This window comes from Theropithecus gelada, chromosome 3 (assembly GCF_003255815.1).
Source record: "Theropithecus gelada isolate Dixy chromosome 3, Tgel_1.0, whole genome shotgun sequence".
Classification (NCBI taxonomy): domain Eukaryota; kingdom Metazoa; phylum Chordata; class Mammalia; order Primates; family Cercopithecidae; genus Theropithecus; species Theropithecus gelada.
The window spans coordinates 86,515,641-86,541,265 of NC_037670.1; the positions used below are offsets into that span (position 1 = coordinate 86,515,641).

The 25,625-nt window shown below is 45.8% G+C and overlaps 1 protein-coding gene across 2 annotated transcripts in view; it reads right to left on the bottom strand.

Annotated features, from left to right (window-relative positions):
* The window catches only part of SNX10 (sorting nexin 10), an 84,346-nt gene extending 59,009 nt beyond the window's left edge, over positions 1–25,337 (bottom strand). Inside the window, exon 1 of one of the 2 annotated variants that reach the window (XM_025380846.1) lies at positions 25,218–25,337. The gene's annotated coding sequence lies outside the window, so the exon portion shown is untranslated. The other variant, XM_025380845.1, reaches the window with a different exon arrangement.
* Positions 25,338–25,625: the final 288 nt, after the last annotated feature.

The following is a 25,625-nucleotide window of genomic DNA, read 5'->3' on the forward strand; positions in this document are numbered from 1 at the left end:
TTTTTGTATTTTCAGTAGAGACAGGGTTTCTTTCACCTGTTGGCCAGGCTGGTCTCAAACTCTGACCTCAAGTGATCGGCCCGCCTCAGCCTCCCAAAGTGCTGGGATTACAGGCATGAGCCCCACGCCCGGCCTGTTCTTTTTTCTTAAAATACTTTAGGCAGAATCCCATGCAGTTCACAGGCTATGTTCTTGACACTCACCTATGAAACTGAAAGCCACTAGAAAAAAAGGGAACTGCATATACTACGGAAATAGTTGCTAAATCTCAGCAAATTCACAAGTCAATATAACAACTAAAAGCCCAAAGGTTTCAGAGCAATGTATTTTAAACAAGCCACACAGGACCCATATTATACTTAGTCATAATATAAAAATATTGCCAGCCTGGCTAACATGGTGAAACCCCGTCTACTAAAAATACAAAAAATTAAGCCAGGCATGGTGGCACATGCCTGTAATCCCAGCTACTTGGGAGGCTGAGGCAGGAGAATCGTTTGAACGAAAGCAGAGGTTGCAGTGAGCTGAGATAACACCACTGCACTCCAGCCTGGGTGACAGAGTAAGACTCCATCTCAAAAAAAAAAAAAAAATTGAACAGTAGACTCATTATGTCCTTTACAAGAACGAACTACCCTTTGAAAATACACTGACAGACAAGCCATTTCAGTCTAACAAAATTAAAAAGGAATAACTTTTTAAAAAAGAAAATGGTATTTGTTACCTGTCAAAAATTCAGGTTCTTGGGCCAGGCGTGGCAGCTCACACCTATAATCCCAGCACTTTGAAAGGAGACCGAGGTGGGAGGATCACCTGAGGTCAGGAGTTCAAGACCAGCCTGGCCAACACGGGGAAACCCCATCTCTACTAAAAATACAAAAATTAGGTGGGGTGGTGGCATGTGCCTGTAGCCTCCCCAGCTACTCGGGAGGCTGAGACAGGAGAATCGCTTGAACCCAGGAGGCAGAGGCTGCAGTGAGCTGAGATCGTGCCTCCACTGCACTCCAGCCTGGCAACACAGTGAGACTCTGGCTCAGAAAAAAAAAAGAAAAGAAAAGAAATTCAGGTTCTTCAGCACTCAGGATTTCATTACCTGTCTGATGATGGCTCAATTTCACATTTTTTTTTAATTATTATTATGCCACAAGGGAACAATGATCCTTAAGAGGAGAGAGAATGTGGGGACAAACAGGAGGTGGGGTTTTGTTACATGAATGTTCAGGAAAGGACAGACTTTAGCCACACTTGTTTGGCAGGGCCCCCAATTCATCTAATGCCTAAATTATTTAACCCTTTGTTAACAGGCAGCCTTTAAAGGCATATAATTCCTCTGAATATTCTTTGCATAGAGTCCCAAATATAGTAAGTCCTCCCCATGCTGGCAAAACAATCACAAAAAGCTCAGTTAAGCAAACTCAGCCAAGAAAGGTGCATCAGGTGAAGTGAAGCAGTAGCCTTGGGAAGAAAGACTTCAGTTTACAGGTTCTAACAAGATCAGGAGTCCACTAGATAAATTAAGCAGCTCTAAAGATCTGCTGTACAACATTGTACCTATGGCTAACAATACTGTATTATACACTGGAAAGTTTGTTAAGAGGGTAGGTCTCCTGGTGAGTATTCTAATCACAATAAAATGTTCTTTTTTTAAAAGGCAGGGGACAGGTATCTGCTAAATGGTTTTTAGTTAGCTTCATTCTCTTTTTGTGGCTGTGTACTATTCCACGACATGAATGCAATACACTTCATTTCAACAGCACCCACGGATAAGACATTCTCATGCTATTATGAACAGTACACAGTGAATACCTACCTGCATGAGTACAGCTAAGGATAAATTTCTGTAAGTGGAATTGTTGGATCAAGCAAGATCATCTGAATCATTAAGATATTGGCGCCGGGCGCGGTGGCTCAAGCCTGTAATCCCAGCTCTTTGGGAGGCCGAGACGGGCGGATCACAAGGTCAGGAGATCGAGACCATCCTGGCTAACCCAGTGAAACCCCGTCTCTACTGAAAAATACAAAAAACTAGCTGGGCGAGGTGGCGGGCGCCTGTAGTCCCAGCTACTCGGGAGGCTGAGGCAGGAGAATGGCGTCAGCCCGGGAGGCGGAGCTTGCAGTGAGCTGAGGTCTGGCCACTGTACTCCAGCCTGGGCGACAGAGCAAGACTCCGTCTCAAAAAAAAAAAAAAAAAAAAAAGATATTGGCAAAGCAATGTATTTACAAGTGAGTGGGTTGTTTTCCTGTATCTTCCCTAACATGATCTGTCTGCAAAATGTTTTATCTTTGTCAATCCTAGATAGGCAAAAAATGGTTAATTTCAATGTGATTTAATTAGTATTTTTTTCAATCATGCATAAGAGCAAGCATTTTCCATGTGTGGTTTTTTTTTTTTTTTTTTTGAGACGGAGTCTCACTCTGTCGCCCAGGCTGGAGTGCAGTGGCACGATCTCGGCTCACTGCAACCTCCGCTTCCCGGGTTCAAGCGATTCTCCTGCCTCAGCTTCTTGAGTAGCTGGGATTATAGGCAAGCGCCACCATGCCCGGCTAATTTTTGTATTTTTAGGAGAGACGGGATTTCACCATGTTGGCCAGGCTGGTCTCGAACACCTGACCTTGTGATCCACCAGCCTCAGCCTCCCAAAGTGCTGGGATTACAGGCTTGAGCCACAGCGCCTGGTGCCACTATTTTCTTTTACACAAATTGTTTATGTCTTTCAATTATTTTCTTACAGAGCTCCTATTCTTTTCCTTATTGGTTCATAGGAGTTCTTTTTGTATTAGGAAAGTTAATCCTTAATATATAACATAAAGTTCAAATATATTTTTCTGGTCTGTAATCTGTTTGTTTTGCTTATGGTGGTTGCTATGCCAATACTTTTTATTAGATAATGAATTTTATGAAGGTTTTCCTTATGGCTTCTAGGCTTTGCACCATCCTTACAAAGACCACTCCTACTCCAAAGTTATAAAAATACTACCCTTTAGATTTTTCTAGAGACCAGTTGTTGCGGGAAGTCAGGGACCCTGAACAGAGGGACGGGCTGAAGCCACGGCAGAAGAACATAAATTGTGAAGATTTCATGGACATTTATTAGTTCCCCAAATTAATACTTTTATAATTTCTTATGCCTGTCTTTACTGTAATCTCTGAACATAAATTGTGAATATTTCATGGATACTTATCACTTCCCCAATCAATACCCTTGTGTTTTCCTATGCCTGTCTTTACTTTAATCTCTTAATCCCGTCATCTTCTTCTTAAGCTGAGGAGGATGAATGTCGCCTCAGGACCCTGTGATGATTGTGTCAACTGCACAAATTGTTTGTAGAGCATGTGTGTTTGAACAATATGAAATCTGGATATCTTGAAAAAAGAACAGGATAACAGCGATGTTCAGGGAACAAGGGAGATAACTTTGAACTGGCCGCCAGTGAGCCGGACGGAACAGAGCCATATTTCTCCTCTTTCAAAAGCAAATAGGAGAAATATCACTGAATTCTTTTTCTCAGCAAGGAACATCCCTGAGAAAAAGAATGCGCCCCTGAGGGCAGGCCTATGAACGGCTGGTCCCCTGTAGCGCTCCCAGGCTTATTAGGATGAGGGAAATTCCCACCTAATAAATTTTGGTCAGACAGGTTGTCTGCTCTCAAACCCCGTTTCCTGGTAAGATGTTATCAATGACAATGCAAGCCGAAACTTCATTAGCAATTTTAATTTCGCCCCATCCTGTGGTCCTGTGATCTCACCTTGCCTCCATTTGCTTTGTGGTATTTTATTACCTTGTGAAGTACGTGATCTCTATGACCCACACCTTATTCGTGCACTCCCTCCCCTTTTGAAAATTGCTAATAAAAACTTGCTGGTTTTACTGCTCGGACAACATCACGGATCCTGCCATGTGATTATCTCCCCCGGACACCCAGCTTTAAATTTCTCTCTCTTGTACTCTTTCCCTTTATTTCTCAAACCAGTCGAGACACCTAGGAAATAGAAAAGAACCCACGTTAACCATTAGGAGCGGGTTCTCCCGATACCAGTCATCTGTGAACAGTGAAAAGTTCTGTTCCATGGTCATGAATTACATCCCGGCTGTAACGTGCTATGGGCCATAATGTACAGAAACTAAATTTAATTTTTTTGAAGTAACTTTTGTCTTCCGATATTGTGTAATTTATAGCCGTAATGTGCTATGGGGCATAATGTACAAAAACTAAATTTAATTTTTTTGAAGTAACTTTTGTCTTCTGATATTCTGTAATTTATAAAGCACTGTTCCATGACAGCTGATGAGGCAGGCAGTGCAAGACTCATTTGTCCTATTTACCAGAGAAGTTAAATCACTGCCCAAAGCCACAGAGCCTGGTGCAGACACAAATGCAATGCCAGCTATTCTCTTATCCCCTCGACACTATCTCTCTCAGCAAAAGGGCAACATACATGTGCGTGAAAATCTTAAAGGATGATGTCTTGTTCATACAATTTCAAAATAAAATAACTTTTCTATTCAAAAACAGTATTTATTTAAGTGGGCCACACAGTAATCCAATTAAACAGTGACTCAGCCTCAGAGGTCGGAGCCAATGTTCTCAACAATTGACAGAATTCCATGTTCCTATAGTGTGCCTCTATAACCCTTCAAAATTTAATTGAAAAGTAAGAGATGTAAATGTTCCCAGATGCCCAAGGATTCTGAGTGGGTTTTGAAGAGCTAGCTGTGTTTCTCAATTTGAAGAGATGGAAGGCAAGGTATGTCCAAATCACCATGTCCTCTTTTCAACCCCACACACCCTGACAATCCCCTCCTCCCAGTGCAACAGCCCCACACTAGAAGAGTATCTTACGCCTTCTCAAGTATGTCAATGATAGAAAAAAATTTTAAGCCACTGGCCAGGTGCAGTGGCTCACACCTGTAATCCCAGCACTTTTGGAGGCCGAAGTAGGAGAATCGCTTGAGCCCAGGGGTTCCAGACCAGCCTGGGCAATACAGTGAAACCCCATCTCCACTAAAAATATAAAGATTAGCCAGGCGTAGTGGCGCATGCCTGTAGTCCCAGCTACTTGGGAGGCTGAGGCATGAGAATCCTTGAACCTGAGAGGCGGATGTTGTACTGAGCCGAGATCGTGCCACGGCGTTCCAGTCTGGGCGACAGAACGAGACCCTGTCTCAAAAATAAAAATAAAAATAATTTAATTTAAAAATGTTAAACCACTGTTCCAGATAACGGGGTATGCACTTACACAATCCCTATAAGCCTTGCCCCTTCGGTTCCCTGGTCACCCCCTCAGCCAAGCTCTTCTGCACACTCCAGGTATCTTTTCACAATGACCAGACTATTAACAGTTCCTCGGCTTGGCGGGGCGTGGTGGCTCACGCCTGTAATCCCAGCACTTTGGGAGGCCAAGGTGGGCGGATCAGGAGGTCCGGAGATCGAGACCATCCTGGCTAACACGGTGAAATCCCGTCTCTACTAAAAATACAAAAAAAAATTAGCCAGGCATGGTGGCGGGCACCTGTAGTCCCAACTACTCGGGAGGCTGGGGCAGCAGAATGGCATGAACCTGGGAAGCGGAGCTTGCAGAGCCGAGATTGCTTTGAGACAGAGTGAGACTCCGTCTCAAAAAAAAAAAAAAATAGTTCCTCGGCTTCCTCCCTCAGGCCCCTCATGCTGCTGTTCTCTCCACATTCTCCCCTTTCCACCTCCCCACCCCCAACTCACCAAGGTGGCTCCTTCCCAGCTTCAGATCTTGGTTTAAAGACCACCTCCCCAAAGAGGGTTCCCTGACCACCCATTAACGTACACTCCCCCAGGAACTCTATCCTTTCATTTTCTCCTTGGACTTTGTCACAGTGCATATTAATTTATTATTTATCTATTAATCTACTTTCTTGAGGATTCTATGTCCTCTGTAAAGCCCCTTGAGGGCAGGGACCTTGTCCAAATTATTTATGCTTTATAACTTTAGCACTTAGCACAATGCCTGGCATATTGTCAGTGCCCAGAAAATATGCAGTAAATTAAATTTGACTGAAGGAGTTCCAGCTGACTTTCTCCACTTCTGCATCTCCATCAAGTTTCTAAGCAGCCCAATCACCAGGGAAGGGAAGATGGGTACAAGAACGACAGCCCCGCCTCTCCCGCCAGCCCACTTGTGAGCCCACTCATGGTTAATCATTCATCTTGTGAGGAAAGAAAGTGTTTAGCCAGCAACAACACAGACTGAAATGGCCTCTGTTTTCTGTCTTTCCTCCTAAACTAATTCCACTGGACTGCGGAGGATGAGACTGGGGAATAACGTTAAAATTATGCCATTAAAAATGCAAAATAGCAGTAAGACCAAAAAAAATTGTTTACTATGTCCCAGACACCATGCAAAGCTTGCAACATGAATTACCTCATCTAATCCTGGTAAGGGCCCCAGAAGCCAGGTATTATCATTACTCCAATTTTGCAAATAAGGCACCTAAAGCTGTGCAGCTGATCAAGTGAACAAGCCAGGATCTGGGTCCAGGTAGCCAGACTCAGAGGAGCCCTCACCCTCACCACAAAGTACCCCTACATCCAACAGGGCATCCAAACATCCCCTTAGAAATAAATGATGAAAAGCCAGCAGTGAGTCAAAAATACCAACCATCAACTGAGTTATTAACGGCTCAAATGCTTTAGGGATGAGGGTTGGGGGTAGATTTCTTCCCATACATGAACCTGGGAGAAGCCAACAGCAGGATACCTGAAAAGATGTAATACTTATCTTCCAAAAAGAGGTAATACTGAGAAAAGTGCAGTGCATTCACTCGGCGGAACTGGTTAGGGTCCCTAGCTATGAAGGGCCACCTAAGGCTACGCAGAGCACAGTGGCAAGTCAGTCCAATATATAATCACTGAGAGCCGACTGGGTGGGAGTTCCAGGTTTGGTCCTGGTGAGGGATTTTTTTTTGTTTTTGGATGATTAAGTAACACTCCTTGAGTTCTAATACCTAAAGATGTCAAGACTCAGATATGAAACAGGCTCCTTCCAACGCAATGCTCACTGTGATGTGCCAGAAGAAACTGCACTGGTAGCAGGGCTAACGGGAAGAATGGAGGGGGAGGCTTCATGGAGAAGGCAGAGCTTGACTAGGTCTTGATGCTCGCATTAGGACAAGCAGAGAAAACAGAACCAGCCTGCGGTGATTAAGAGGCAGTAATGAGTTTGGAAGAAGTGAGGGGCCCAGTCTCCCATGGAGGGCTGTGCTGGCAGAATATCACAAGGAGGTTTGTCTGAAGAGCTGTCTGAGAAACTCAGACTCACAGCACTTTTTTTAACTCCCTTACTCAAAGACAATCAATCAATATAGAAGATTTCTGTGACCAAGTGTGTGGGGACTTCTTCCCACCAACAAGCAAGCAATCAATTCTGCGGTAGACACCAGCTGGGTGTCCTCCAACCCAGTTCAATTCTGACCCTACCTACCTGGGGACATTATCAGATCCCAGAGGTTGAGGCTCAGACCCAAATGACTGCCTCCACTTAACATGCCAATTTCAAACCCCAGGCTGTTTCGCTTGTGCTTCTGACTCACTGGCTATAAACGGGGGATCCCAAGACCTCCTCCTTGGGTTTAATTTGCTAGAGTGGCTCACAAAACTCATTACTGGTTTATTATAAAGGATAGTACAAAGGATACAGATGGAGACACACAGGACAAGGTATGGCGAAGGAGTATGGAGCTCCTATGCCTCCCTGGGTGCACCACCCCGAAGGAACCTCCACGTGCTCAGCCTTCCCGAAGCCCTCCAAACCCTGTCCTCTTGGGCCTTTTACAGAGACTTCATTGAACAGGCATGACTGAAGCATGGGCAGCCATGCAGAAACGTGATTGGACAAAAAGGGCGTGACCCTATACTAACAGACTGAGTGGGGAACCCAGAAAGGCCTGTCTGTTCAGATTGTTCTAGGCCTCTTGGTGCAATACTGCTTCCCCCAGAGTAAAGGGCAGGATTCCTCCTGAAAAGAGGGTCTTATGATCTACAATCACACAAGGTAAGTCTGCTAATTTCTTTATGAAAACACAGGGGAAGATTAGCCTTGGGGACAAAAAGGAGCAGGTTGAAGGGAGAACAGGAGAAGGTCAGCAAAAGGTCCTGTTTACTGAGGCCTAAAACACCCAAACACTGTAACAAGGGCTATGGGATTTACGGGCCAGGAACTGTGGGCAAAACCAACATATATATCACAATATCACAGGCTGTGGTAAGCATTTTAGGATTGGGAAGTCCCTGAAGAACAACAGGAGGAATTTGGACTTCTATCCTGTTGGAAGGCAGGGATGGAGGAAGTGGAAGCTTGACATGATGGCAGTGATTCATCTGGGATGGGTGTTGGAAGGATTGCCAGGGAAAGAAACTATAAGCCAAGAGCTTCATCAGGAGACTGATGGAATGCGCCAGCCAGAGGAAGAGCTCATGGACTCAGGCGGGCAGGAAAAATGGAGAAGCACACTGAAAAACAACAAGAAGCAGAGCTGAGGTTTTCTGGGCAGTGAAGTAATTCGACGTGATACTACAATGGCAGATACATGGCATTGCACATTTGTCAAAACCCATAGAACATACACCAGCAAGAATGAACCCTAAGGTAAACTACAGACGTCCACTTTGGGTGACGACAATGTATCAAGGCAGGTTCATCAACGGTTACCAATGTACCCCCGCGGTGCTGATGTTGATAATGGGAGAGGTGGGTTATGGGGAGCAGGGAAGCTCTATACTTTCATTTTTGCTGTGAACCTAAAACTGCTCTAAAAAAAGAAAGACTATTAAAAAAAAAAAAAAGAATGCCAGCCTGGGCAACATGGCAAAACCCCATCTCTGGAACAAAAACCAAAAAAAATGCAAAAATTAGCTGGGTTTCATGGCACGCACCCATAGTCCCAGCTACTCAGGAGGCTGAGGTTGGAAGATGGCTTGAGCCTGGGAGGCGGAGGTTGCAGTGAGCCAAGATCGCGCCACTGTACTCCAGTCTGGGGGACAGAGTGAGATCCTGTCTCAAAAAATACAAATAAATGAATGAACAACAAGAAAAAACTTGGACACAGGGCATGATGGAGAAAAGGGAGTCAAGGATGACTCACAGGCCGGGTGACTGGAAGAAGACTGGTGTTCCCAGAATGGGGAAGTTGGAAAAGGGGAGCTGTTTTGAGAGGTAAGAAAGAAACCAACTTCAACTAGAACACGTTAGGGTGTTGGGGACGTCCAGACGGGATAGACAGTCTTTAGGCAGCTGGAGAGCAGCTTGCAGCTGAGATAAGGAAAGGACACAGGGATGCAGATGAGAGAAAAAAATTCAATGTTTAATGTTCTGCTTTTAAACAGAGAAAGCAATTCTCTTTTCTAAAGGAAAAGCATTGCAACACACTGGAAATAACCCTCTTTCCTTCACGGTGCCTCTGTCATGAAGACCCACTGCTGAGGAGCAGTTTAGGGGGGAATGCCCCCCTAAAGTGAGCAGGAGGGGCACAGTGAGTGATAAAACTAAGCGTGAGACATTTGACTCCAGACCACCTGGTTGTGAATTCACATTCTGCCCTTTACCAAATTACTTCATCTCTGTGCTTCAGTGTTCTCATCTGTAAGAGGAGATAAATCTACTGTAAAGATCAAATGAGCAAGCATGGAGGCCTATGCCTGGCTCCGACTCTGCCAGCTGCAGTCACTGTTCATTCTCAGACCTTCCCAGGACCCACAACATGAAAAATGCTGAGGTGCCTTCCTCATGATCACAGAGCATTTGTTCCTTTACAAAAATTTTCTGTCTGGGCATGGTGGCTCATGCCTGTAATCCCAGTGCTTCAGGAAGCTGAGGTTGGTGGATCGCTTGAGCCCAGGAGTTCGAGACCTGGGCAACATGACGAAACCCATCTCTACAAAAATACAAAAACATTAGCCGGGGTGGTGGTGCGTGCCTGTAGTCTCAGTCACTCAGGAGGCTGAGGTAGGAGGATCACCTGAGCTCAGGAAGCTGCAGTGAGCCATGATCTTATCACTACACTCCAGCGTGAGTGACAAAACAAGACCCTGTCTCAAAGAAAAAATTCTCTTCAGGCATCTTTTTTGTCAGATGGGATAATAATATTTAGGGAGCAGAATATTTTAAATCTAAATGCTCTGAAACTCAGTCACACTGTGGCCACTCCCTGCAAGAGTTGGATCATTTACTCATGGATGTCCAATGCCTGGCCTTGATCTAAGAAGCCTAAGATAAGTAATACAAGAAAGTCCTTTCAAAAAGTTGGTGAGGCCAGGCGCGGTGGCTCACGCCTATAATCCTAGCACTTTGGGAGGCTGAGGCGGGCGGATCATGAGGTCAGGAGATCGAGACCATTATGGCTAACACGGTGAAACCCCGTCTCTACTAAAAAAAAAAAAATACAAAACTTAGCCGGGTGTGGTGGCGGGCGCCTGTAGTCCCGGCTACTCAGGAAGCTGAGTCAGGAGAATGGCATGAACCCGGGAGGCAGAGCTTGCAGTGAGCTGACATCACGCCACTGCACTCCAGTCTGGGCAACAGAGTGAGACTCCGACTCAAAAAAAAAAAAAGTGGGTGAAATGTGGCTGGGTGCAGTGGGTCACATCTAAAATCCCAGCACTTTGGGAGGCCAAGGTGGGTGGATCGCTTCAGCCCAGGAGTTCGAGACCAGCCTGGCCAACCTGGCGAAACCCTGTCTCTACAAAAAAAAAAATACAAAAAAATTAGCCAGGTGTGGTGGCTTATGCCTGTAGTCCCAACTACTCGGGAGGCTGAGGCACGAGAATCGTTTAACCCTGGGAGGCAGAGGTTGCAGTGACTCACAATTGCGCCACCGCACTCCAGCCTGGGCGACAGAGAGAGACTGTCTAAAATAAATAAATAATTTAAAAAATAATAGAAGTGGGTGAAATGCCAAAGTTATTATTCTTAAACTCTTACCTGCTGGCAATAATGACTGTAATCCAAGGGCATTTGACATGTGTCTGTCTACAGACTCAGTATGGCAAAGTCCTCAAAATAGACGCCACCGTTTTTCAGTTTCCCAACCACTAGCAAAGTGAGGTGACTAGCAAATCGCAGCATCCGGTCTGCGCCTGGTTGTAAATCTTTAAGCTGATTTCCCAGCATAGGAAGTTTTCTGTGTGTTTAGACAGAAAGAGCTCAGTTTCTCAGGGTCTGATCATCTGCAGACAAATTGATGAAGAGACTCCAAGTTGTTTGCCGTGAGAGTCCAGAACCCAGAGCTACAGTGACACTGGCTGCCCCCTAACCCCGACAGTGACCTTCGGGGGTGGCAGGAAGAGCACATCTTCTCCCCAGCTCTTCCAAATGCCACTCTACAGTAAGAGCTGCTACATCAGTGAGAAAGGGGAAGATAATTACAGTGTGATAGAAAACTCTTTTGGGTGTGTTTGTATTTATAACCTCTAAGCAGTGCTGGTTCCCTACATATAAAGCCCTTTGTTCTGCCCTGTACTTTGACTTGGGTTTATAAGTTGAAGAGAGGAACTAGGGAGTATCCATAGTTACAGAGGAAGAAGACTAGAGCTCACGGACAAGTGAGGGGGATGGAGTGAGGGGTAGGGATGACAGAAGGAAAGAGGGACCCAGGAGACTATGCAAGGTCAGGAGCCCCACAGGGTGACTTCTCCACTAACCCAGTAAAATCCACTCAACTAACAAAACACATGGTAGTGGTGGTGGATTTCTCCATCCATGAGGGAAGGGGCTGAGTTTGTGTCGGGGCTAACACCAAGGTAAAAAAGAAAGCACAGGAGGCCTCCCTTAACCACCTCCCCAGGAATTCACAGAAAACGTGGGCAGGGCTTTGGATTTCCCTGGGCCATGGACTTGTGGATTCTCACCAAGCTTAATCAGCTCTCTAAGGAACAGGAATTCAGCGCTAAAAGATGACACTGGGGTTAAAAGAGAATATGTGATTCTTCCCCAAAAGTAATTAAACATAGTTTGATTGCACTATTTAGCATCAAACGCCACAGGAATGCACTGAAAGCAAAGAATTAGGGAGTACCCATCCCCATTTGTGTTCACAGGCCTTACACAGCTCAAGTTCTTCCAATGAAAAGTGGTAAAGTGGGACTGAAACCAACAAGTGTAGTTGATAATTCTTGTATACCTCCCCAGACACACCCCCACTTCTTTCAAGGTTCCAGGATGGTCAAGCTTGTGTGGTGTGATCCCACCTGACCCTCTCCCATCTGCCCACACCCCTGGCCCTGCCACCAGGCTCAGCCATTTCTATGGACGCATGGCAGGACTGGAGTGACATGTTCTGATGTACTTTAAAAGACTGCGCTGTCTGCCTCTGGGAAATTGGACTGGAGGGGAGCAAAGTGGAACCAGAAAGACTCAATCAGAAGCTAATAGGAAAGTAACAATGGCATCCTGAGATTTGGGGCAAGGAGGTACTGAATTGGAGAATCAAGCAAGACCTTCAGAGGGCTCGGAATTGGGCTGAAGATGACAAAGGCTCCTAGGTTTCTGGTCTAAACAAACAAATGGAAGGCAAAGGCCTTTATTCAGAAGGGGAAGGCTGGAGGAGGCGGTGTTGGGGTGAGTAGGAGAGCAGAGGAGGAATGACCAAAGGCTACAGAAGCCAAGTTCCCAAGCCCTAATCTGCACAGTGCACCACCATGTTCCCACATCTCGTTTTGTATTCTCAATTCTGTGTTCCTTTTCTTACAAAGGACCCCAAACTATGTAAGTGTTAGGCCCTTACAAAACTGGGGAGAGGATCAAGTATTGGGCAAGTTAATTTGAGATGTCTGTGACAAACCCAAGAAGCCACAGTCAAATTCAACGTTAAATATCTAAACCTGGAGCTCTCAAGAGAGCTAGATATCCACACCAGGGAACTGGTAATTTATCAACGACACTTAAAGTCATAGAATGAAACCAGCTTGTCCTGAGCGTGTCACAGCCTCTGGACCACCCAGGAATAAGATACAAGTTCCTAGGTCTCATCCTAGAACTACTGAATTGGAATACTCAGACCCAAAAATCTGCCTTAACAAGTTTCCCAGATAATTCCTATGCACAAAAATGTTGGAAAACCACAGATCTAGGGAGGAAACATAAAGAAGAGGGCTCAGAACAGGCCCCAAGGAGTTGTCAATTGGAAGAATCAGAGACAGCAGAGGAACAAGCAAGGGAATGGAGCAGAGTGGCCAGATGAGTAGAGGAAAGGTGGAGTTCGGCATGATGAAGGCAAAAATGTACTAAGAGGGTCGGAGGAGCCTGAGAGACTGCATCAGAGGGCAGCAGCCCTTGGATGGGAAGCCACGTGCAGGCAGGGCCAGCCAGGCCACATTGAACCATGTGCAAGTAGAGAAGCCCCAGCCAGAGAAACAGGGAGACAGAGTTAGAGGCCTTGGGCCCTTGCGAGAGAAGTGAAGTGCAACTTCAGTTTTTGACTTTCCAGTTCCAAGCAAGGTGCCTCTGAGTTGTCTGTAGTATCCTTACATTAAGCCCCCAACTCCCAATGCTAACATAGGAAAGTTTCTCTTCTTTAAAACCAGCAAGAGCTAAAGTACAAAGGGATGAATTTGCAAGAATATTGTAAATCTTGAAAGAATCACGACAAAGTATTTCGAAGACTTTAGGGGATCTGCCACCAACAGAGTCGAAGCTAATGCATTCTAATTCTCAGTAGCTGATTTTAGCTGAGGAGGATTCTCAATCCATGTGTTACCTCTGATCTCCCTTCCTTTAGGGTCCTCTCTCTCTCTCTCTCATTTCTGAGACTATCAGAAACAGATTTTTTTTTTTTTTTTTTTGAGACGGAGTCTCACCCTGTGCCCAGGCTGGAGTGCAGTGTGATTTCGGCTCACTGCAGCCTCTGTCTCCCTCCTGCCGTGTTGGCCCTGCTGGTCTCAAACTCCTGGCCTCAAGTGATCCACTCACCTCGGCCTCCCAAAGTGATAGGATTACAGGCATGAGCCACCCTACCAGGCCAGAAATGTATTTTGTCTAGAGATGGCAAAACTGGGGTCAGGACTCCAAGCCCAGCCTTTGTGAGTATGCAGCAAAAGTGGTCACAGGAACCAGGGAGCAGGGAGGAACAGAAATCGAGGGTGCACCCGGCAGAAAGCAGCCACGCTAGTGAAGGCAAAGGATAAGAGCGCACAACACACAAGACGAGTAAGACATTACCCGAGGGTCCTGGGCTATACGTAGGCCAGGTTGAGGTGCACTGTGCTTAAGAGAGAAGCTGTACAAAAATGTGAAAGAGGAGGCATGCTGCACACAGAGGAAGACCACGTGCATGGAAACACAGTGCTGAGGTGGGGTTGTCTTGGGGCTGCAGAGGTGGCCCCCATTGTCACTGCTGGTGCCAGGCTGGGTAGCGTCCATCTCCTGCCTGCAAAGGAGTTGGCTCTCAAGGTCACATCAGGGCAAGTGCCCTATAATGATGAGAGTTGTATAAGATTCTGGGCCCACACAGCTTGAGATGGGTCTTTCTGTTTCTCTGATACCCAGAGAACTCTGGCCACATGCTAAAGGGGCCTTTGCAGAATCAAGGAAGCATAAAAAGGTACAAAGAAGGAAAATGCACACCTGAGATGGAAAATGGAAAAGGAGGTTGGGAAAAAAAAAAGAGATGAAAATAACCTCACACCACTGATATCAAAGTTAAAATGCTCTGAGGTATTTCACAAAACCCTGGTTGTCTATGATATAAGTGAAAAAATGTATGACCCAGTCCCCAAGTGACAGCCTTTTATAATCTACATGGATTATGTGTGAGGATCAGAAGTGGAAACCTCAGAGTCCTATGCCTAATGATATACCCAGTATGACTTTTAAATTTTTCCCTTAATAAAAAAACTTTTAAATCAGAGAGAGTGCATCTTGGCTCTAAAAGCAAACCCAGTGGTGGGACTCTTAAAATAAAGTACTGAAAAAAAATGGGTATGGGAACAGCTGTTGGTTCAAATCCTGTCTCCTCCACTTGTTCGAGTCATGAAATATCTCTGAATCGGCCGGGCGCGGTGGCTCAAGCCTGTAATCCCAGCACTTTGGGAGGCCGAGACGGGCGGATCACGAGGTCAGGAGATCGAGACCATCCTGGCTAACAGGATGAAACCCCGTCTCTATTAAGAAATACAAAAAAAAAAACTAGCCGGGCAAGGTGGCGGGCGCCTGTAGTCCCAGCTACTCGGGAGGCTGAGGCAGGAGAATGGCGTGAACCCGGGAGGCGGAGCTTGCAGTGAGCTGAGATCCGGCCACTGCACTCCAGCCTGGGCGACAGAGCGAGACTCCGTCTCAAAAAAAAAAAAAAAAAAAAAAGAAATATCTCTGAATCATCGAAAATGGCTGTAGCAACTCCTATATCACAGGATTAAATAATATAACGTAAACTGAAGTACCCAGGACAGTGTGTGGTACATGTGAGTAGTGAATAGATGTTTCCATCTCTTTCCTAAAACATGCCATGTCAAATAAACACAATATGTTCCTGGAAGCATGTCAGAAAGCCTTGTCACACTTCTTGGACACAGGACTTGTCCTGGGTGAAGTCTGTCTTTGGCCTTTGGTGCCCCTTCTGTTCCCCCTCACCCTCTTTTTTGTTCTCCCATCCCCAGGAATCCAAAGCTTCTTAATGCACAGCACCTTGGAAGCTATTAGGAATTTATTAGGCATTTCCGGCGTGAATCTGAAAAGGGGCTCAAGACTTCCCTTTCAGGGGATTCTGAAATCTTCCTAAGGGATTCAGACCGCATGGGGAAAAGAAAAACATCAAGGACATGACATGTGTAGTTCCTCGTAAATTCTGCCTTACCAGCCAGCTTTCTTGAGCACAAGAGAATATACACGTTTAACTATACAAATGAGTAACATAAGATCTGGTCCTGTTAATGGCAGAAAGCCTGGTTAGACATACACTCTGTGTGTGGTTTTTGGGGGAATTTGGGAAGGGATAGTGATGCTGAGAAAACACCAATGAATACCAATGATGAAATAACAGAACTACTTTTAAGCTATACCCAGGAAACACAACCAAAACTGCTAATTTTGTTTGTTTGTTTGTTTATTGAGACAGAGTATCACTCTGTCACCCAGGCTGGAGTGCAGTGGTCCAATCTCGGCTTACTGCCACCTCCGCCTCCCAGGCTCAAGTGATTCTCCCATCGCAGCCTTCCGAGTAGCTGGGACTACAGGTGCTCGCCACCACACCCGGCTAATTTTTGTATTTTTAGTAGAGACAGAGTTTCACCATGTTGGCCAGGCTGGTCTCGAATTCCTGAGCTCAAGTGATTCGCCCACCTTAGCCTCCCAAAGTGCTGAGATTACAGTGAGAGACACAGCACTCAGCCTAATTCTTTTGAAGTACTTAAAGACCATGAAATCCAGGGTAATCACCCTTCTGAATTAAGCAATACTCTTGCTGCATACAACTCCTGCCTTCAGAGATGGAGGCTGGGATAAACCTTTTAAAATAAGTAGCAGAGAAGGCAACTGGGAACACTCACCTGGAAATCCAGAGGACCTGGTCTTCCATTCTAGCAGAGACCACCCCCTCCCCAGGCAGTTCAGCTGGGAGGCTCTAGGCAGGAGGGCCCTGTTAATACTTCAAATCATTTTGTTATTATTTTCCACAGGTTTTAAGTATTATTTTATGTCAGCATAACATACTCATTAGCTTTAAAAATAAAAGATTTAGGGCTAGATGTGGTGGCTCATGCCTGTAATCCTAAACCCTTTGGGAGCCAAGGCAGGAGAATCACTTGAGACCAGGAGTTTGAGACCAGCCTGGGCAACATAGCAAGACACAGTCTCTAATCCCCCGAGCCAAAAAAAAACGTTTATTATTTTGGCACTTTATTTTATTTTATTTGTATTTATTTATTTACTTTTTTGAAACGCACTCTCGTTCTGTTGCCCAGGCTGGAGTGCAGTGGCATAATCTCTGCTCACTGCACCCTCCGCCTCCCGGGTTTAAGCAATTCTCCTGCCTCAGCCTCCCCAGTGGCTGGGATTACAGGCATGCACCACCATGCCCGGCTAATTTTTGCATTTTTAGTAAAGATAGGGTTTCGCCATGTTGGCCAGCCTGGTCTTGAACTCCTGACCTCAGGAGATTCACCCACCTCGGCCTCCCAAAGTGGTGGAATTACAGACGTGAGCCACCATGCCCAGCTTTTCCGCTCTTTTTAAAAGTTTTTTTGAAAATAGAGACAGGGTCTCACTATGTTGCCCAGGCTGATCTCAAATTCCTGGGCTCAAGCAATCCTGCCACCTCAGCCTCCCAAAGGGCTGGGATTACAGGTGTGAGCCACTACACCCAGCCTGCACTTTTTATAAGTTTAAAATTATTTCAAAGTTTGGGTTAAAAAAATAGAAATATAGGCCATACGCGGTGGCTCACACCTGTAATCCCAGCACTTTGGGAGGCCAAGGTGGCCAGATCACGAGGTCAGGAGTTCGAGACCAGCCTGGCCAATACAATGAAACCCTGTCTCTACTAAAAATACAAAAACGATCTGGGTATGGTAGTGTGCACCTGTAATCCCAGTACTGGGGAGGCTAAGGCAGAAGAACTGCTTGAACTCGGGAGGCCGAGGTTGCAGTGAGCTGGAAAAAAAAAAAAAATTGGAGGCCAGGTGCGGTGGCTCACGCCTGTAATCCCAGCACTTTGGGAGGCCAAGGCGGATGGATCACAAGGTCAGGAGTTCAAGACCAGCCTGACCAACATGGTGAAACCCTGTCTCTACTAAAAATACAAAAATTAGCCAAGCATGGTGGCGCACACCTGTAATCCCAGCTACTCAGGAGGGTGAGGCAGAAGAATCGCTTGAACCCGGGAGGCAGAAGTTGCAGTGAGCCAAGATCACACCACTGCACTCCAGCCTGGGCAACAGAGCGAGACTCCATCTCAAAAAAAAAAAAAAAAAAAAATTGAAATATACTGCTGAAATCCTCCATAATGCCATTCCCTTTCCCTTTCTAATCTCACCCTCCATAGGTAATGACTGTCTACAATTAGGGGCATATCATCCTTCCAGATTTTTTTCAAAAAATGAGATTGTATTTCTCCCACTGTTCTTGTACTTTGCTTTCATTACTTAATATAGAGTACAGGTTGAATTGTGTCCTGCCAAAATTCATATAGTAAAGCCCTAGCCCCCAGTGTGCTGGTATTTGGAAACAGGGGCTCTGAGGGATGATTAGGTTTAGATGAGGTTAAAAGGGTGGGGCCCTCGCAATGGGACTGGTGAGATACCAAGCAGAGACACCAAGAGCTTGTTCTCTTTCTCTCCTTTTCCACCATGTGAGGACGCAGCAGGAAGGCGGCTGTCTACAAGCCAGGGAGAGAACTCTCACTAGGAACCAAATCAGCCTGCATTTCCCAGCCTCCCAAACCCTAAGAAATAAAATTCTGTTGTTTAAGCCACCCAGTCTATGGCATTTTGTTATGGCAGCCCAAACTGACTAACACAATGCATAATGAACATTTTCCATTTTGGCTCATTCAGAGCAACTTCCTTTTTTCAAGTAGGCAAGTATTTCAGAGGGATAAGGTTCTAGAAGTGGAAGTACTAATCAGAAAGTATGCAAACTTTAAAATGTTATAAACACTGCTGACATGCCTTTCCAAGAGATGGTACCAATTTACACTCTCCGCCTTATAGAGTGACAATCTATTTTCCCACACCTTCATCAACACTGGATATTACAAACCTAAGCAAAAATGGTTTCATGGTTTTTAATCCACATGTATGATTATTAATGAGACTAAGCATTTTTACATATATATGTGAATTACCTATTAATAGCCTTTGCCCATATTCCTACTGGATTATTTTTCCTATTGATTTCTAAGAGTTCATGCCTGTTATAGATATTGCAACTATTTGCTTTACTCCTTTGTCATCTGCCTTTTTTTTTTTGAGACTGAGTCTTACTCTGTTGCCCAAACTGGAGTGCAATGGCACGATCTCAGCTCACTGCAACCTCCACCTCCCAAGTTCAAGTGATTCTCCTGCCTCAGTAACTCACCACGCCTGGCTAATTTTTGCATTTTTAGTAGAGATAGGGTTTCACCATGTTGGCTAGGCTGGTCTCGAACTCCTGACCTCAAGTGATCCACCCTCCTCGGCCTCCCAAAGTGCTGGGATTACAGGCGTGAGCCACCGCGCCCAGCCCTGTCATCTGCCTTTTAACTTTGTTTATGGTATTAACATATTCTTCCTTTTTAAAAAATGTGTTACATATATATCTGTAATATGTATAATCTCCATAAACATATACTAAGGCATGTAAAGCAACGTTTAGAGCCAGCTTTATGAAATAAGAGGTGACAGAGAGGTGGCAGAGGTGCAGCCATTATTTCTTGAAATTTTACATGTATATCTAAAAATATTACTTACAACAAAGGAGAGACAAAGAAAGTGGCAGGTATGGAAGGCCCTGAAAAATCTGTTTCCTGCAGAAGAAGAAAGATGTGAGGAAAGAATGAAGGAGGGTGTCCTGGGGGGAATCCCACCTGCCAGTCTGCAGTGGGGAAGGACAGATTTGGGGTGCCTGAGCTGTGAAGATAGGAAATGTAGCCAAAGGTCATGTTCAAATAAACTACTAGACATGAAGTATAATCTTTCATGAAATTAGGTCTATCAATATTTTCCTTTATGGTTTCTGAGTTTTATTAAACTTGAGGTCTTTCCTACGCCAAAGTTATTTCTAAAAATCATCTTCTGGCTAGCCGCGGTGCCTCATGCCTTTAATCCCAGTACTTTGGGAGGCCGAGATGGGTGGATCATGAGGTCAGGAGTTCAAGACCAGCCTGGCCAAGATGGTGAAACCCTGTATCTACTAAAAGTAAAAAAATTAGCCAGGCATGGTGGTGGGTGTCTATAACCCCAGCTACTCGGGAGGCTGATGCAGAGAACTTCTTGAACCCAGGAGGCAGAGGTTGCAGTGAGCTGAGATCATGCCACTGCACTCCAGCTTGGGCGACAGAGCAAGACTCTGTCTCAAAACAACAACAACAAAAAGCTATTTAAAACCATCTTCCATATTTACATATATTTTAATATTTATAATTTTGGTTTTGACATTTAATCTTTAAATGGAATTTACTTTTGTGAATGGTATGAGGCAGGGATCTAATCTTTTCCAAACTGAGAGGCAATTTTCCCAACAGACTTAATAACAGTCCATTCTATCATACCCTCAATTGCTATCTTTACAATGGAACCATTTGTCGACTTTCTATTCCTAGTTCCAGATGATATATATTTTTAAAAATTGTTTTAGACATGGGGTCTATGTTGCCCAGGCTTGTCTTGAACTCTTGGCCTCAAGCAACCCTCCACTTCAGCCTCCCAAAGCACTAAGATTACACACGTGAGCCACCGCGTCCTACCTCCAGGTGATATATTTTGACAGCTGGCTGAACAAGCCTCTCCTCAATATTCTTTTCCAAAAATGTATTGCCTGCTTGTATGAATCGATTTTCCAGGTAAGCTTTATTAGTATCAGTTTGTAAAATTTACGTCGTGTTAAAAGGCTGGCCTAAACTATTAAAGGTCTCATGACTTCTTAGGTTTTTCTTATTTTTCTTATTATTATTTCTTTTCAGAGTTGGGGTCTCACTCTGTCACCCAGGCTGGAGTACAGTAGTGAGATCATGGCTCACTGTAGCCTCCAGCTCCTAGGCCCAAGTGATCCTCCTACCTCAATCTCTCAAGAAGCTAGGACTAAAGGTGTGTGCCACCACACCCAGCTTTTACCCAAGCTGGTCTCGAAGTCCTGACCTCAAGCAATCCTCCCACCTCAGCATCCTCAGTCACTGAGATTGCAGGTGTGAGCCACCATACCCCAACTCTTTTAGTCTTCTTCTGTCATTGGAGCATCAACCTTCAGCCAGGAGATGGCTTACTTCCCAGTGAGCGACATACTATGCAGAAATCTCAGACTTCAGGGAATTTGGGGTTTATTTGTATTTATTTATTTATTTATGAGACAGAGCCTAATTCTGTTGTGCAGGCTGCAGTACAATGGTGCAATCACAGCTCACTGCAGCCTCAACCTCCTGGGCTCAAGCGATCCTCCCACCTCAGCCTCTTGAGTAGCTGGGACTACAGGCATGTGCCACCACACCCGGCCCAGGGAATTTTGTTTGAATTTCTACATCTCTTAGCAAAAACTTTCCAACACAACAATTCTACCAAGAGGTCTGAAAGGCTGCCTGTGCCTCAACCAATGCATGTCTGCAACATTCCTCCTCTTCTCCCCAAACAGCTTTTCTTTTCCTGGCTCACATCTCTCCAAGTTGTAGATTCCCATACCAAATCAGAGTAAAGTGGCTCAGCTAACAGGATCACCTGCCGAACGATGTGGTACTTTGACAGGCACTTCCAGGCAGCTTTGCTGGCCTCATGCATTGGACAGTCTGGTGAGAGAGTTGGGGGTCTCTGGCAATTCATAATTTATTGATCTGGCACCCCTTAATCCACAGGGAACTATCAGGCTATAATGGAAAGAATATGAGACTGGAAGTTCAGGGACCTGAGTTTGAGTCCCCTTTTTACCTCTAATTAGCTGTGTAGTTCAGATAAAGTTATTCTGCCTCTCCATTGAGCCTTGGTAGCCTCATTTGTAAAATGAGATTATTAGAATACAATGGTGAGTAATGACTTTCTTTCCACCATGGGTGACCACTAAGAATCTGAAGAAAGCTACAGATTCTCTCCCCCGGAATAATGCACTTTTGCAAATGAATACGCAATCAGGCTGGCCGCAGTAGCTCACACCTGTAATCCCAGCACTTTGGGAGGCTGAGGTGGGTGGATTGCTTGAGCTCAGGAGTTCAAAACCAGCCTGGGCAATATGGCAAAACCCCATCTCTACAAAAGTATTAAAAAAAAAAAAAAAAGCAAAAATGAAATCATATATTTGAAAGGGGTTCACAGATCGGATAAAGACTATTTCCCTATCCCCAGGGGCAAAATCACTGAGGCCTAGCACAAGCTTTTAAAAATAACAGAGACTACAACAGAAATACATACAGAACCACAAAGCCTTGAGTAAAGTTGAATCACTTATAGAACTAAAAGCATCTCTTCTGCAGAAACTGGGGGCAAGGAGTAGTTACTTAGGGAAAAATATATGTAAGTATCAACAGAAGTTGCCCTTGATTGAAGCTTGGCTAAGCCCTTTACATTCGCAGGTGGGTGGCTGAGAGTTACTACTGATTCCAGACCCAGGCTCCTAGTTCAAATTTTGGCTCTAGCATTACTAGTTGTTTGACCTGGGGCTTTGTGCCTCAGTTTCCACATCTGTAAAAAGAAATAAGGGGAGAAAAACAATACCTATCTCAAGGGTTGTTAACGTACTTAGCACACTTGTAACAGGGCCTGCCACACAGTAAGCCCTAGATAACTATTAGCTTATAATAGAAATCTGACACACATTTGTTGGGTAGTTAAAACTGTAAGCTGAGGAGTTTAGAGAAATCATAAATACTTTGATGCCTTAGTTTCCCCAGACGTAAACTGAAGACAATAAATCTGCTTCATAAGTCTGTTGTGATGCTTAATGAGACTGACACATAAAAACTCTTCCACAATGCCTGGCCCATAAGTGCTCAATAATGTGACAATGCCTGGAATATAGTAAGTGCTCGATAAATGTCAGCTGTTGTATTAACAGTTCTGGGAGGCAAAGATTACCATCGCCCTTTTTTAATTCTGAATAATAGACAACTCAGAGAGTGTTAAGTGCCCTGCCAACAAAACTATACTCAGAAAAATATTATACCAAGATTTCACCTCAGATAGGTCTGGAATCACAAGTTCTAACCACTATACTGTATACCTTCCTCTTTGAACAGGACTTAGAGAACAGAAGAGCTAATTCATACCTACCAGTTTACTAAGAGAAAGATGTTTGGAGATAACAGTGCTAAATTTGGTGGATTCCCCACAGAGTCAACCACGAGCTTGGCCAAAAGCCCTTCTCCGCCATGCTGGGAAATGAAAATCTGCATAGACTGAACCCTGTTCTCAACCAGTTGTCTGCCTTTCGCCAAGCGGTTGTGAAACCGCAGCCCTGTCACCAAAAATGGAAAAAAAAAGTCATTTTCCCCAGTAGCTTAACGAGCAAAATGAAGACTTAAAGTAGTGATCCCAGGGCTGAGAAAAGATATCCATTGCTCCAAAGCCAAGCAGAATTGCTGTAAAACACTAACGTTACCCTTTGATTAACATACTTTTATTTTTTTTTTTTTAATGAACGTGCTTATTTCTATTATTTTAGGTTACCTAACTCAGGGGTACTTCCCATTAGTAAAATAAGAGGAAGTGTGTACCAGCCTGTAGGGGAGACTCCCTGGGGGGCACAGTGTCAGACTAAGCAAGTCCCACTGTCAACACTGATGTCCTCCCCAGTTAATGGTAATCAAAAGGGAAAATGAAATGGACTGGCAGAAGAAACAGGACGACCGGTCGAGTCCATGCTAATCACTGATATTTCACATCTTTTCACAGTTTCTTCTACATGTATTTTATTTTTGTATTTTTATTAAAAACTGCCCTATTGGCCGGGCGCGGTGGCTCAAGCCTGTAATCCCAGCACTTTGGGAGGCCGAGACGGGCGGATCACGAGGTCAGGAGATCGAGACCATCCTGGCTAACACGGTGAAACCCCGTCTCTACTAAAAAATAAAAAAAAAAATTAGCCGGGCGAGGTGGCGGGCGCCTGTAGTCCCAGCTACTCGGGAGGCTGAGGCAGGAGAATGGCGGGAACCCGGGAGGCGGAGCTTGCAGTGAGCTGAGATCCGGCCACTGCACTCCAGCCCGGGCGACAGAGCGAGACTCCGTCTCAAAAAAAAAAAAAAAAAAAAACTGCCCTATCAGTCAATCTCAAGTCTACCCTTCCTTTAAGAAACAGTAATAAAAAAACCCTGTAATCCTAGGCAGGTGGATTGCTTGAGCTCAGGAGTTCCAGACCTGCCTGGGGCAACATGGCAAAACCCTGTCTCTACAAAAAAATACAGAAGTTAGCCAGGGTTGTGGTGGCCCGCACCCGTGGACCCGTGGTCCCAGCTACTCGGGAGGCTGAAGTGAGAGGATCACTTAAACCAGGGAGGCGGAGCTTGCAGTGAGCCAAGATCGCACCTCTGCAATCCAGCCTGGGTGACAGAGTAAGACCTTGTCTCAAAAGAAAAGCAAAAAAAGTAAATAATATTAAGAATAATGAAGGTCCAGCTATGTACCTACCTTAGGAACAGGCATCACTGCGAAGTGATGGCAGAGGCAAGGCAGGAGTCCCTGACCTCACCTCCATTCTCTCACTGAGAAGCCCCTGCAGAAGCTAGTCAACTATCAAAGCAGTCCCTGCTTCTTCCCGGTGAAGGCCTCAGCCTCCAGCCCAGCCCCCTCCCGGGAGAGGAGGGGCAGTTTATGCAATCCAAAACCAGTTCCCAGGCCCCAGAGGTGGACGTCTGCGGGGTGGAAGTCAGAAGCCCGCCAGGTTGTAGGCCTGGTTCTGCTCCCATCTGGCTGAATGATCCTGGTCACAACACTCGGCCTCCCTCGGCCTTAGCCTCCCTGTCTGTAAAATGAAAGGTTTGATGGAGATCATGTGCAAGCCTCCTCCCCGTTCTAATTTTCTGATACCATCATTTTTAACGTGTCTTGCAGAGATGCCCTTCCTTTCAGCAGGGCATGTTGCTCCCCATTTCATGACGATCCCCCTCAATTATCCGTGTAATTTGAGAAAAGTATGATGTATCGGAACTGAAAAACAGGCTGCAGCTTTCCTGGTCACCAAATCTGATAATCAGTCAATAATATGGGTTTTCCCTCGGGCCTTCTCCCTCAATCCCACAATCCCACGAATAAACCTGCCTACCCCTCCCAATTCCTCAACTCAAAGCTGCCCGTTCATGAATTAAAAAAAAAAAAAAAAAAACCTCCCCACCCCCTTCTACCCGGCCTAGTGTAAGGTGCCACAGCACTTCTTCCGTAATCTAGAATCCACCTCTGCCCCACCCTCTCCCCGGGGTGTCTTTTTAGCTAGGAATCCCTGGATCCACACGCTCCATCATCTCCCCGCTCTACCAAGCCAGTTGATCATTTCTCCCTGCCTGGCACCCGGCACACCTCGGCAGAAAAGGAGGCGGCGCCTCCACTCCAAGCCCAAGGGACCCAAACCTCTTTCCAACCCGCAAGGGTGCGGGCACCTGGGCGCAGCGGGAAGGGCCCGCGCCTCTGGAAAGAAGGGCCGCCGTCCCCACAAGGGCGGCGTAGGGGAGGCCCGTCAGCGGGTCTCTTGTCACTTACGGGCGGCTCCTCCGGGCAGAGCAGACCAGGGCCGGGCCGGGCTCGCGGGCAGCGGAGTTTGCTGACTCAAAGGCGCGCGGCGGCGGCGGCGGCGGCGGCAGCGGCGGCGGCGGCGGCGGCAGCGGCGGCAGCGGCGGCGAGCGCCCAGGAGCGCACACGAGCGCAGCCCCGCGCTCCCCGCGCACGTAGCGGCCCCGCGCCCGCGCTCGGCGCCAGCAGTCCGCCTGTGGCCGCCGCGCCTAGTGCTTCCGCCGCCCCAGCGCAGCCCAGCCCAGGTGCGCCCCCGCCCTGTCGAGCTAGCCTCCTGC